General features: G+C 43.3%; 1 protein-coding gene across 6 annotated transcripts in view; it reads left to right on the top strand.

Moving 5' to 3' along the window:
- The first annotated feature begins 827 nt into the window (after positions 1-827).
- Positions 828-11,641, top strand: part of MAPK8 (mitogen-activated protein kinase 8) — a 98,556-nt gene continuing 87,742 nt past the window's right edge. For 4 of the 6 annotated variants that reach the window (XM_027962330.3, XM_027962328.3, XM_027962329.3 and 1 more), the window contains exon 1: positions 828-979. The gene's annotated coding sequence lies outside the window, so the exon portion shown is untranslated. Of the gene's footprint in view, positions 980-1,573; positions 1,754-11,641 lie in introns of those variants that run through there. The other 2 variants (XM_060406509.1, XM_042241128.2) reach the window with 2 other exon arrangements.

Genomic DNA, 11,641 nt, shown 5'->3' on the forward strand with positions numbered 1-11,641 from the left:
TAGTATATAAGTAGGATCATTCTCTCCATGTATAATAGATTTGCTTCTTTCTCTTAATGAAGTATGATGAACATTTTCCTGTGTCGTTAAGAATCCCTCGAACACACGGTATTTAAACTTCTAAAATGTATTCTTTTGCAAACATGTATGTAATTTAGACATCTTTCCACTCGCCGGATATTTAAGGGCTTGCCAATTTGTCACTTCTCTAGCTAACATATATATACATGCCTTGTGGGGCCGAGACAAACAGGATAATGCAGTGACTTCTGTAGGAAGTGGACTTAGGGAAAACAGGAGGCAGGTTTTTCCAAGTGGCTTAAGAGAATATTTGCTTGAGGGTTGCTGAGCCCGAAGCAGGTGTCCTCCGAGTGGAACGTACTGTCAGTCATGGTAAAGAGCTTTCTGTCCCTCAGGTGTGAGCCCTAGCCATAGTGCCAGATTCCCGGGCGGGTCCGGCTTAAGCGCACCTGACCTTCAAACTCTGGGGCAAGGAGCCCCAGAGGCCTTGGCTGGGACTAGCGGACCGCCCCCATGCAGCTGCGGGGCACTCAGGCCACACGCCGCCACGCGCCGGGAGCAAGTCCCCGCCCCGTTCAGCACTCCGCCACACCCCGCACCGGAGACTCTCACGCGCTCTTCTCGTAGCTCCGCCTCCAGGCGACCTCCGCAAGCCCGCCCATCCCCCTGCAGTAGCCCCGCCCCCGGGTTGCGGGCTCCGCCCCCGCAATCCGGGCCCCCGGGCTGCCCCGCCCCATGGGCCGCTCGCGAAGCGCGGAGGCGGGGTCCTGCGCGATGACGTGAGCGGGCGTGCGCGGTGACGGCCCGCGTCCCTGTTACTCAGCGGAGCGGCGGAGGCCGGACGACGCGGCCCGGATCGCGGAGCCGCGAGCAGCGCTGGGTAACGGCTGCGGAGACCGCCGAGACGGCGCCGGTTCCCGCCGCCGGGCTTTCCTGTCGCCATTCGCTGCGCTGCCGGGTGAGTGCGGCCAGTGCCTCAGGGCCAGGGCGGCCGGCGGCCCCGCCGTGTTTATGTTATTGTGCCGCCGCCACCGCCTTTGCTCAGCCGTGACCCCCTCCCGGGAATGAGGACGGGAGCGCGCGGCGGGCGGGGGGCGCGCGGCCGGCGGGGGCGGCCGGGAACAATAGCGGCAGAGGCGGCGGGGGCCAGGGGGCGTGGGGCTGCGGGACCCGGGCGCGTCCCGGCCGCCCCCTCGGCCCCAGCTCCGCCCGTCGGTCCTCGCGCGCCCTCCTCGCGCGGGTCCAGCGCCCACGTCGGGAGAGGAAGATGGAGCGGGAGGCGGGTGGCAAGTTCTGAAACACTTGGGCGAAGGTCTGGACGAAGGCGCCTAGTCGGCCCGCTGCTCCCCGGCTGCGTCTCCCGGCGGCAGGGACCCGCAAAGAGCGCTCCGGTGGCCGGGTCGCGACGCGTGCCCGGCGCCCACGGGGACAGCGTTTTGTTTCTCGGTGGTTTCTTTGTGCTAATGTTCCGAGCGAACGCAGGCGGCGGTGCCGAAAGAGGCTGGAGTGGCCTTCAGCTCCCGCCTTGGAGGAAGAGCTGGGGCTCGAGGCTTGGGCAGGAGGTGGAGGTGTCCGTCAGGCTCAGCGCGAGCTTCAGTGGTCAGCGCGCATTGCTCTGGAGGCTCACTCGGCGGCGACCTTTTGACTTTTTCACCCCACCCTCCCTTCTCTTTGTCTTGCGCTTGTGTTCCCTGTCCTTCGATGGGAGCCAAGTCTCCTCTAAAGTCCTGTGGTGAGCACTTTTCATTTTAATTTCTGAAAGTTTCCCATCATATGTTTTCTGTGAACTAACTTAATAACATGTTGACTGCACGGTATCAGACAGTGTCCAATGGTTACTATTTTTGCCCCTAAACTCACTGATCTTTCTAGTAGAATTCTGGCCTGTCAGTCCATTGTGTTTTAAGAAAAGCACCTAGCAAGTACCTCCTTGGTAATTAGAACATCTGTTTATTTCATTCATTCATTCAGGAACTGTTCAGTATTGTACCCAGATGGAGTTTGAGGGCAAAGAGAAATACTCTGTAATGGAAGAAAATACTTTGAACTATAACAGATGTACCTTTAAATTAGATGGTTGTTTAAGTGATGTGAGTTAAAGAAGGTATAGTTATGCTTTGGGTCATTCTACTGTTTTTTAGTAGTGTATCTGGAATTTCTAGTGTAACATTATACTTATGAAGAAGTAGGCTTACATTTGGTCTAAACGTACAACAGCTTTTATGTATTTCGTTACAGTCATTTGTGATATTTGCTTCAGAATCCCTTGCTGTGGGTTAAGCCTAGGAGGTCAGATGCTGTGAGTGAGCCTGTGTAGTGTGTACCTGATGTAACAAGCAATCGCAATGTGACTTCCTTGAGGACAGGCCTGTCTTGCATTTGTGTTTCTAACACTTAGCCTGGAATATAGTAAGTGTTCCATGAAAATCAGATTGATGGAAAGCTCTTTAGAGCTGATAACATCGAAATTCAAGCCTTAACAAAAAACATTTTAATGTTCTCTGTATAGTTTTGGAAGCCTCAAGCAAACTCACTTCCAGATGACTAAATGATCAATTCATATATATTATCTGTCATGAAAATAGGGGCTTTTGAATCACTTCAGTATTAATTTTTTTCCTATCACTTCTAACCCATTGACTATCTTAAAATTAAACCTTGTCTAAAATACTTTTAAAAATATGTGTGTGTCTCTGTGTGTAAGTACACAGACACACAGTGATATTTCAACAGGGTCAATAATGATTGTGAATATTACCTTTTGTGAATATTACTTGAAAAGTTTCTGAATGCTCTTTTAAGCAGAAAAGTTAAAGGAAACAAATTGCATAAAAGTTTTTGTTAGAAATGTTTAATTCTAAATTCTTCATTGTACTAATACTATTGGTGAGGCATATGGGCCTAAAACTGAAAATAATATTAATTTATCCACATTACATCTCTTTTCCACTTAGTATATCTTAGCATTTGCTTTGGATATAAAAGAATTTGAGGTGAACTTATTCTCTGATTTAGAGAACAAATAAAGAAATAACATGATACTTTATTAACATAAAGGATGAAAATCTTGAGATGCTAAGCTTTATTGCTTTACCTAGTTAATATGTCAGATTTCAGTAAGGGTAACTGATACAGGTCCTCGCAGTCATGCTATACTTGTGCCAAGTCAGAGTTTTTTTAACTTGGTTTTCTAAATTCTGTTGGCTTTAAAAAACTTTTTCAAGACACCCCATACTCAATAGCAGTTCCTCCTTATTACGCTCTATGTTATCTTTAAAGGAAGAGAGAGCACTGATTCTGATAAGTAAATTCCATTAATGAATTTGAAAAGGGCTCCCTTTAATTCTCCTGGAAGAGCAAAAAACTATATCCTTTATATCCTAGGAGAAAGGTCACTTGGAGGGAAATTAGTTTAAGAGTAAATTCTACCAAAATTAATGAAATTAGAGTCTCAGCTGTTTGCCCAGTGCCTAATATTATGGAAATAACCTTGTGATGATACTCAATGCTTAGTGAAACAACTTGAAGTAATTTATTAAGTGACTAGTCACAAATTATCCTAGTTGCAATTAAAAGCTTGTTGAATAGAAGCCTGATTCTTAATGTCTTGGCTTTGTCAGTGAGTTGAGTTTTGACATATTTGAGTCATCCAGATAATTGAGATGCGTTGTTGCACGTGTATAAAGTAATGTCTGATATTAAGATGCCAGCTCTCTAGAGATCTCTGCTCGAGTCAGTAGTATGGATAGTAGTCGCACTGATTCATGCAGTTCAAGGAAGTCATTATAGGCACATAGCTTTAGATGGAAGTCATTTGCCTATTTCTGTGAGCTGTGATGCTTATTGTCTTAGTCATGGGTTCTTTACATCAATATTTAGTAGCTTTGTCTTCTTGCTCTAATGCAGATTAACTTGAACTTTGATTTCACAAATGAGTTCTGAGTCAACAAACTTTGCTGCTGAAAAGGTGACAGGAGCTTATTAAAGTAAGCTGCCCTTACTTCTGTCAATCAGGGCAACAGGTAGAAATAGACATTTCCAGGAATCAGATCTAGGTTCACTTCTCAGTTCTGTCATCTGAACTTTGTCGTCAACAAGCCCTAGAGCTGTAGACAAGTGGCTTATCTTTTTGGTTAGAACTATAAACTGAGGCTGTTGGAGCTTTTTTTTTTTTTTTTAAAATAGAAAGGTTATTTCCCCAGACAGTTGGTTCTTTAGAAAACCTACTGGGACAAAAGAGTCCTTCTTGGGTGATACCAAAATCCTGTGTCAAGAACAACAATGAAACTTAGACTTTGTAATGTACAGAAGCAGAGAAAATTACTGAAACAATATTTTCTATAATATCGATACTTATATATCAACTATAAAGCCTCACTGGAAGCCAGGAGTTCTTTCGTCCTTGTACTCAGTCATGTCCGACTCTTTTTGACCCCATGAAGTGTAGCCCACCAGGCTCCTCTCTCCATGGAATTTTCCAGGCAAGAATACTGGCGTGGGTTGCCATTTCCTACTCCAGGGGATCTTCCCTACGCCAGGGGATCTTCCCTACGCAGGGATCGAACCGATGTCTGCTTTGGCAGGCAGATTCTTTACCATTGCACACCTGGAAAGCCCCAGCAATTCTTTGGATGGTATATTTTATTCATTCCATAGCACCGAGCTTACTAATGAGACTAGTGCTTTCAGATACTTAGTGGAAAATGTGAAAAAGAAGAGTTTATTAGCCTCAAGAAGCTTATGATCATGAATAGAATTTAAGGCCTATCTAAACAGTGAATTTATGTCCTTTTAAAAGATTATGAGGCGTCTCCCAAATGAACAATCCTGGCAAGGCCAAGTTTTATTGAAATCTAGTTTTTAAAATTATATGTGAGTGTGTATATGTATGGAGAAGGCAATGGCACCCCACTCCAGTATTCTTGCCTGGAAAATTCCATGGACGGAGGAGCCTGGAAGGCTGCAGTTCACAGGGTCGCTGAGGGTGCGGGTTGGACACGACTTAGTGACTTCACTTTCACTTTTCACTTTGATGCATTGGAGAAGGAGATGGCAGCCTACTCCAGTGTTCTTGCCTGGAGAATCCCATGGATGGGGGAGCCTGGCGGGCTGCCGTCTATGGGGTTGCACAGAGTTGGACACGACAAGTGACTTAGCAGTAGCAGTATATATGTATAAGGCCTTTTAGAGTATTTATTAACTGCCGTTCTTTTTCAGGGTGGTGGGTTGTGTAACAAATATAGCACAAATATTGATATATGTCTCCATCCATATAGCTTTGTAGTGCATCAGATTTGGTTAAAATCTAATCAATATTTTAGAATGTTAAGATGTTCAAACTTAGTTGTGGTTGCTAGCATGAACTTTAGAGTCAGCCCTGAGTTCCAATCCATACTCCAGATCTAACTAGCTATATGGCATAGGCTAGTTCAGTTTATGGAACATTTCTGGATATGTAGCATTCAGTTCAGTTCAGTTCAGATGCTCAGTTGTGTCTGACTCTTTGCGACCCCATGAACCGCATCACACCAGGCCTCCCTGTCCATCACCAACTCCCAGAGTTCACCCAAACCCATGTCCATCGAGTTGGTGATGCCATCCAGCCATCTCATCCTCTGTTGTTCCCTTCTCCTCCTGCCCCCAGTCCCTCCCAACATCAGGGTCTTTTCCAATGAGTCAACTCTTCGCATGAGGTGGCCAAAGTGTTGGAGTTTCAGCTTTAGCATCAGTCCTTCCAAAAGAACACCCAGGGCTGATCTCCTTCAGAATGGACTGGTTGGATCTCTTTGAAGTCCAGGGGACTCTCGAGAGTCTTCTCCAACACCACAGTTCAAAAGCATCAATTCTTCGGCACTCAGCTTTCTTCACAGTCCCAACTCTCACATCCATACATGACCACTGGAAAAACCATAGCCTTGACTAGACAGACCTTTGTTGGCAAAGTAATGTCTCTGCTTTTGAATATACTAACTAGGTTGGTCATAACTTTCCTTCCAAGAAGTAAGCGTCTTTTAATTTCACGGCTGCAGTCACCATCTGCAGTGATTTTGGAGCCCAGAAAAATAAAGTCTGACACTGTTTCTACTGTTTCCCCATCTATTTCCCATGAAGTGATGGGACTGGATGCCATGATCTTCGTTTTCTGAATGTTGAGCTTTAAGCCAAGTTTTTCACTCTCCTCTTTCATATTCATCAAAAGGCTTTTTAGCTCCTCTTCACTTTCTGCCATAAGGGTGGTGTCATCTGCATATCTGAGGTTATTGATATTTCTCCCGGCAATCTTGATTCCAGCTTGTGTTTCTTCCAGTCCAGCATTTCTCATGATGTACTCTGCATATAAGTTAAATAAGCAGGGTGACAGTATACAGCCTTGACATACTCCTTTTCCTATTTGGAACCAGTCTGTTGTTCCATGTCCAGTTCTCACTGTTGCTTCCTGACCTGCATATATTATCTGTCAAATGAAAATAGCAATAGCACATAGTCTCATAGGTCTGTGAGATTTAAATAAGGTACTGCATGTACAGTATCTGGAAGACTAGATGTAAATATTAAGGACATTTTAGCTGTTGTTATCACTAATTACTAACTTGGAGCAAATTTAAAATGCCAAGTAAATTTAAAACCAATTTGATATACAGTATCCAGTCAGATTCTCCAGAATACACCAGTTTTTTCCCCCTCTGATGCGTCTCTAGGATTTTATTTAAAATTTTATCATGTCCTTTTTTTTTTTTAAGTTTTGCTTTTTTATTGGAGGTTAATTGCTTTACAGTATTGTGTTGCTTTCTGTCATGCGTCAGCATGAATCAGCCATAGGTGTACATACGTCCCCTTCCTCTTGAACCTCCGCCCCGCCCCTCTCGGTTGTCTGTAGGGGAGCAGAGTTTGGGCCCCCTGCCTCTCCCAGCAGGCCCGCGCTGGCGGCCTCTTCCCACATGGTAATGCGTGTGTTTGCAGGTTGCTCTCTGAATCCGCCCCTCCTCTCTTTCCCCTGCCGTGCCCACAGGTCTGTTCCGTGTGTCTCCATCGCTGCCCTGCCAGGAGGCTCATCAGTACCAAGTTTATCCTAATCTGAATTCTGAAATGATTTCACATTTGGATCAGTAATCCTCTCTGCCTTAAAATTTGGAAATGTTCCCAAAGCAAATAATAAAGGAAAAGTTTGCCACATTCACCTTTCCTGTGTAGAGAATTGCCAAAGCTTTCCTGGGTTTGTTTTGACAGATATCTGAAGGAATGGGAATCCAGGAGCTATGAGTAACTTTATCATGTACCCACATTTGAAGAAAATAGAATACTGTCACGTCTTTTAATCTTATTGAGATCTCTGATTCTGTGTGAAAAGTGCAAATTTGTTAGAGACTGGGTAACCACAATAGTTCATAAACCATTTTCTAGAGGTTGTTAGGTAGCATCTGGAAATACTGTTTTTCTTTTCTCTGTTTTCCTTGTAATGTTTGTGTGGTTAATTTGGTAGACCAAACTTCTTGTTCCTTCTTGCAGACAGCAACTATGAGGTGATGCGCTTTGCACATGCAATTATTTATTGAGAAGGCACTCTATACCAGATCAGGTATTAAGTGATTGTGGGGGCCACATGAAGTAGAAGTTAGTTTCTGCTTTCAATGAGTGTAACTTTATGGGAGATAAGAACAAACATAGGTGCGTTTAGGTCCTAATACCGAGAATCAGGACCAAAACCAAGTATTGTTAGGCATTTCATTGGGAATTTCTTTAGGCATCAGGCTTCAGAGCTGGCTGGATGTTGGGGCATTTGGGGACTTCTGAACCAAACATCTTTAGCCCTGCCTTTTAAAATATACTGAGTAGATAAACCACAAAAAGCAAAACTTCTTCTCTCCTAATTTCTGGTTAAAGTTGAGAGTGTGGTACAGATCAGTTAAAATCTAAATCAGAAGAAAAGGCATACCTTGTAGTCACCTCGCATCCACTTTGGAACAAAACAGGACATCGAAATAAGCATATGGAAAGGTGCAAGTCACATGTTACCTGGAGCCCTCCAACTACTGTATTTAGCTCTGAATACGGAGTGTTAGATGTATGCTGGCAGCTCTTTCTTGAGCCTTTTTCTGTTATTGATAAGTGTGGCTTTACTACTTCTTGTTGCTCAGTGGCCTAAGCCGCATCATATTGATGAAAACATTAGAAAAGAAAAACAGTCAGACACACCTGCTTTGCTTGGCATGAAGCGTGAGAAACAGCAGGAGATTGCTGTTTCCTAAAAGCTATTGATGGGGGTGGAAACCCACCATTCCCTGCCTTGCTTTTGAGAGGGTGATTCTCTGTAAAGTGCCATTTGGGTCAACCAAAAGTGAGATGAAGGAAAGCTACCACTGTATAGATTTCCCTGTGACTAGGAGTCACTTTTCAGGCAAAAAACCAAAGTGTCTGGCTTTGTTACTGTTGAGAGTTTAAGTCTTAGTGATTTTATCTTATTTACATTTTATTTATCTTTTGCTGAAGCAGTATAATCATTTGATTCAGAATTGCAGCGATTTAGATAGATATACAACAGAAAGTTTCCTTTCCACGCCTTGCAGCCCAGCCGCTCCACTCCTTCCTGTGGAGACAGTGTTGCTTCCCATGAATCCTTCCGAAGGCTGTTAATGTGTGTGCAGATGATGTAGGCATATAATTCTTTTCCAAAACCTTTCGTCTGGATGTATTTCAGAATTAAAGTTTGGTTCTCTAGGGGTGGGGAGGAAGGAAGGACTTGTGAAAAAGATATATAGTGCTTCTGGTGTATTATCTAGACTCACTCGCAGGAGGTAGTGTGCCATTCCATAATTAAGCATGTTAATATTTCTGTATTGAAAGCATAAATAGATAGTAAGGATAAATAAGAATTATAAGTAGTCGTGTGGAATTTTTGGTCAAATAGGTTTGATACCAAATAGATTTGTGTTGAACTTAAGGAACTTGTATTTCTTGGAGCTTTAGGGATTTCACAATTGCCAGTGGGAGATTATGTATCTTACATATGTATGTACTTTGCCTCCCCTATTTTTTTTAAGTTGCAGACCATGCACATACCCTTTACCTTTTGTTTTTAGTTTAATGGTCTATCTTAGAGATGATTTCATGTTAGTCTTATCAGTCCATAAACAGCAAGCTTATTCCTTTTTTTTAGCACCTTCATTGTATGGCACTTGTAGCTTTGGCTGCTGTAACAAAATACCGTAAACTAGGTGGTTTAAACAACTACCATTTATTTCTCACAGTTCTAGAGGCTGGAAGTTTAGGGTCAAGGTGCCAAGAGATTTGGTTCCTAGTGAGAGCTCTCCCTGGCTTTCGGATGTCACCTTCTAGCTGTGTCTTCCTCTGGAGAAAGAGTGCTCTGCTCGCTCTTCCTTTTTGTGGCACTAACGCCATCATGGGGCCCCATTCTCATGACCTCTTTCTTGTAAACCTGACTGCCCTAGGGTATCATGCAGGGGTTGGCTAGGGCTTCAGCACAAGACTTTGGGGAAGATGAAACATTCCAGTGACACTGTTACATACGCGTGGCATATATTTAAGTAGCCCCTTTCTAAGGCACATTTACGTTGTTTCCAACGCTTCGCTATCAGAAGCCATGGGGTAGTGGGTTACTTTATGCATACATAATTTCACGCTTGTATAGAAATCTGTAGGATACACTCCCAGAAATGGAATTGCTAGGTTAGAGTGTGTATGTGCCTTTATAATTTGGATAGATACTGCTAAAGGACAGGGAATCCTGGCATGCTGCAGTCCATGGGCTTGCAAAGAGTCGGACACAACTTAGCGATTGAACAGTAATTGGTATTTTTATTGTGAAGTATCCATAACCTTGCCTAAGTTTCTATTGCTTTGTTACTCGTTTTCTTAGATTTGTAGAATTTATTTTTATAAGGAAATGGCTGTGTGAAATTTCTTGGAAATATTTTCCCCATTTACTGTTTGTCTTTTAAATTTGCTTATGATGGTGCTGCCATGCTGACTTTTTTCTCTTTAAGCTTGCTCGTCCTTACTGACTTCTAAGTTATATGCCATGGTTAGCAGGTCTTTCCCGAATTCCAGATTATATGAAAATTTGCACATGCTATTTCTCTAGTATGTCTGTGAAATGGAACAGAGAAGTGAGTTGGTAGGTAAGAAAAATGTGGGGTTCAGTGGGTAAAGAGGAGAGTATACAGGGAAGGAGATGGCACAAATAGAGAGACTGGCCTTTGTTAGACATTTCCTCCATCAGATGGGGAATGTAGAAAAGCTATGTGTTCTTCCAAGGGAGTTTGGAGGCTGCAAGATGAAGGCATATCCTTTTGGTTTTTATCTTCTCTCATGGTTTCTGTTTTATCAGTGAGATTGGTATGGCCAGAGGGGGATGGGAGTGTTTAAAGCAGTTTGGTAAGAAGTATTGATGGTTCGTTTAAGAGTTAGAAGTCATGAATTTAAAGTGGTATCAGTCAGCCTGGTTTTGTGATTACTGCTGGCTACCCCAGCATTATTTTCCTGGTTAGATACAAGCACAGATAAAGCAGATGGTTCAGTTCCTCTGGAGTGAGGTTGTGCCAGGTGTATCAGTCAAGAGTTCTCCTGAGAAACGAATCAGTGAGAAATACATTTGTATGTCTGTGTATATAAAGAAATTTCAAGGCACTTGGTTACACAGCTATGGGGACTGACAAGTCAGAAATCTGTAGGGCAGGCTGGCAAGAATCTCTTGGACAGAAGCTGATGTTGCAGTCTTGAAGCAGAATTTTGTCTTTCTTAGGAAAATTTAAGTTGTGTTCTTAAGGCCTTTCAACTGGTTGAATGAGGCCCACCAGGTTTAATGAGGATAAGCTTTACTCAATTGTGGATGTTAAACACATTTACAAACCTTCACAACAACACTTAGATTACTGTTTGATTAAATAACAGAACTGTAGCCCAGCCAAGTTGACACACAAAATTAGGTCAGTATAAAAGAATGAAATTCTGCCATTTGCACTAATATGTGGAACCTAAAACATAAAGAAATGTCTATAGCAAAGCAGAAGCAGGCTTGTAGATAAAGAAAACAAACTAGTGGTTACCAGTAGGGGGAGGAAACGGAGGAAGGGCGTGGCAGGGGATGGAGTTTAAGAGGCTGGCTGCTATGCATGAAGTAGATAAGCAAGAAGGATGTGTTATGTGTTACAGGGAATTATAACCACTGCCTTAGAATAACCTTTAATGAAATGCAACATGTAAAAATACGGAATCACTATGCGGTACACCTGAGAGCAACACAGTTATGAAAAATGTTTAATTAAACACTTGCTTTTAATGAAAGGAAGAGAGAAATGAGGGCATTTTAGAAGGAGTGTGTAGAGGAATGGTGATGAACCATGCAGTCTAGTGTGGACAAGAAAGGAGCTCAAGTCAGGATGGATAGTGAGGGAGTGCTGGTGTCTAGGTATTGGAAATTTTGGCCAGAATTGTGGCTGGTATGGTCACATGAAGGAAGAGAACTGTAAGAGTTGAATGTGATGGTCAGAGTGAGGTGCTTGAAATAGGGATTTGACAGATGAAATAGTTTCTGGCAATGATAATTTCCGGCAGTAGCGTGGCCCTGGAGTGGGTTGCTGAGGTGGAGCAGATGGGAAAGAGG

This window comes from Ovis aries, chromosome 25 (assembly GCF_016772045.2).
Source record: "Ovis aries strain OAR_USU_Benz2616 breed Rambouillet chromosome 25, ARS-UI_Ramb_v3.0, whole genome shotgun sequence".
NCBI lineage: Eukaryota > Metazoa > Chordata > Mammalia > Artiodactyla > Bovidae > Ovis > Ovis aries.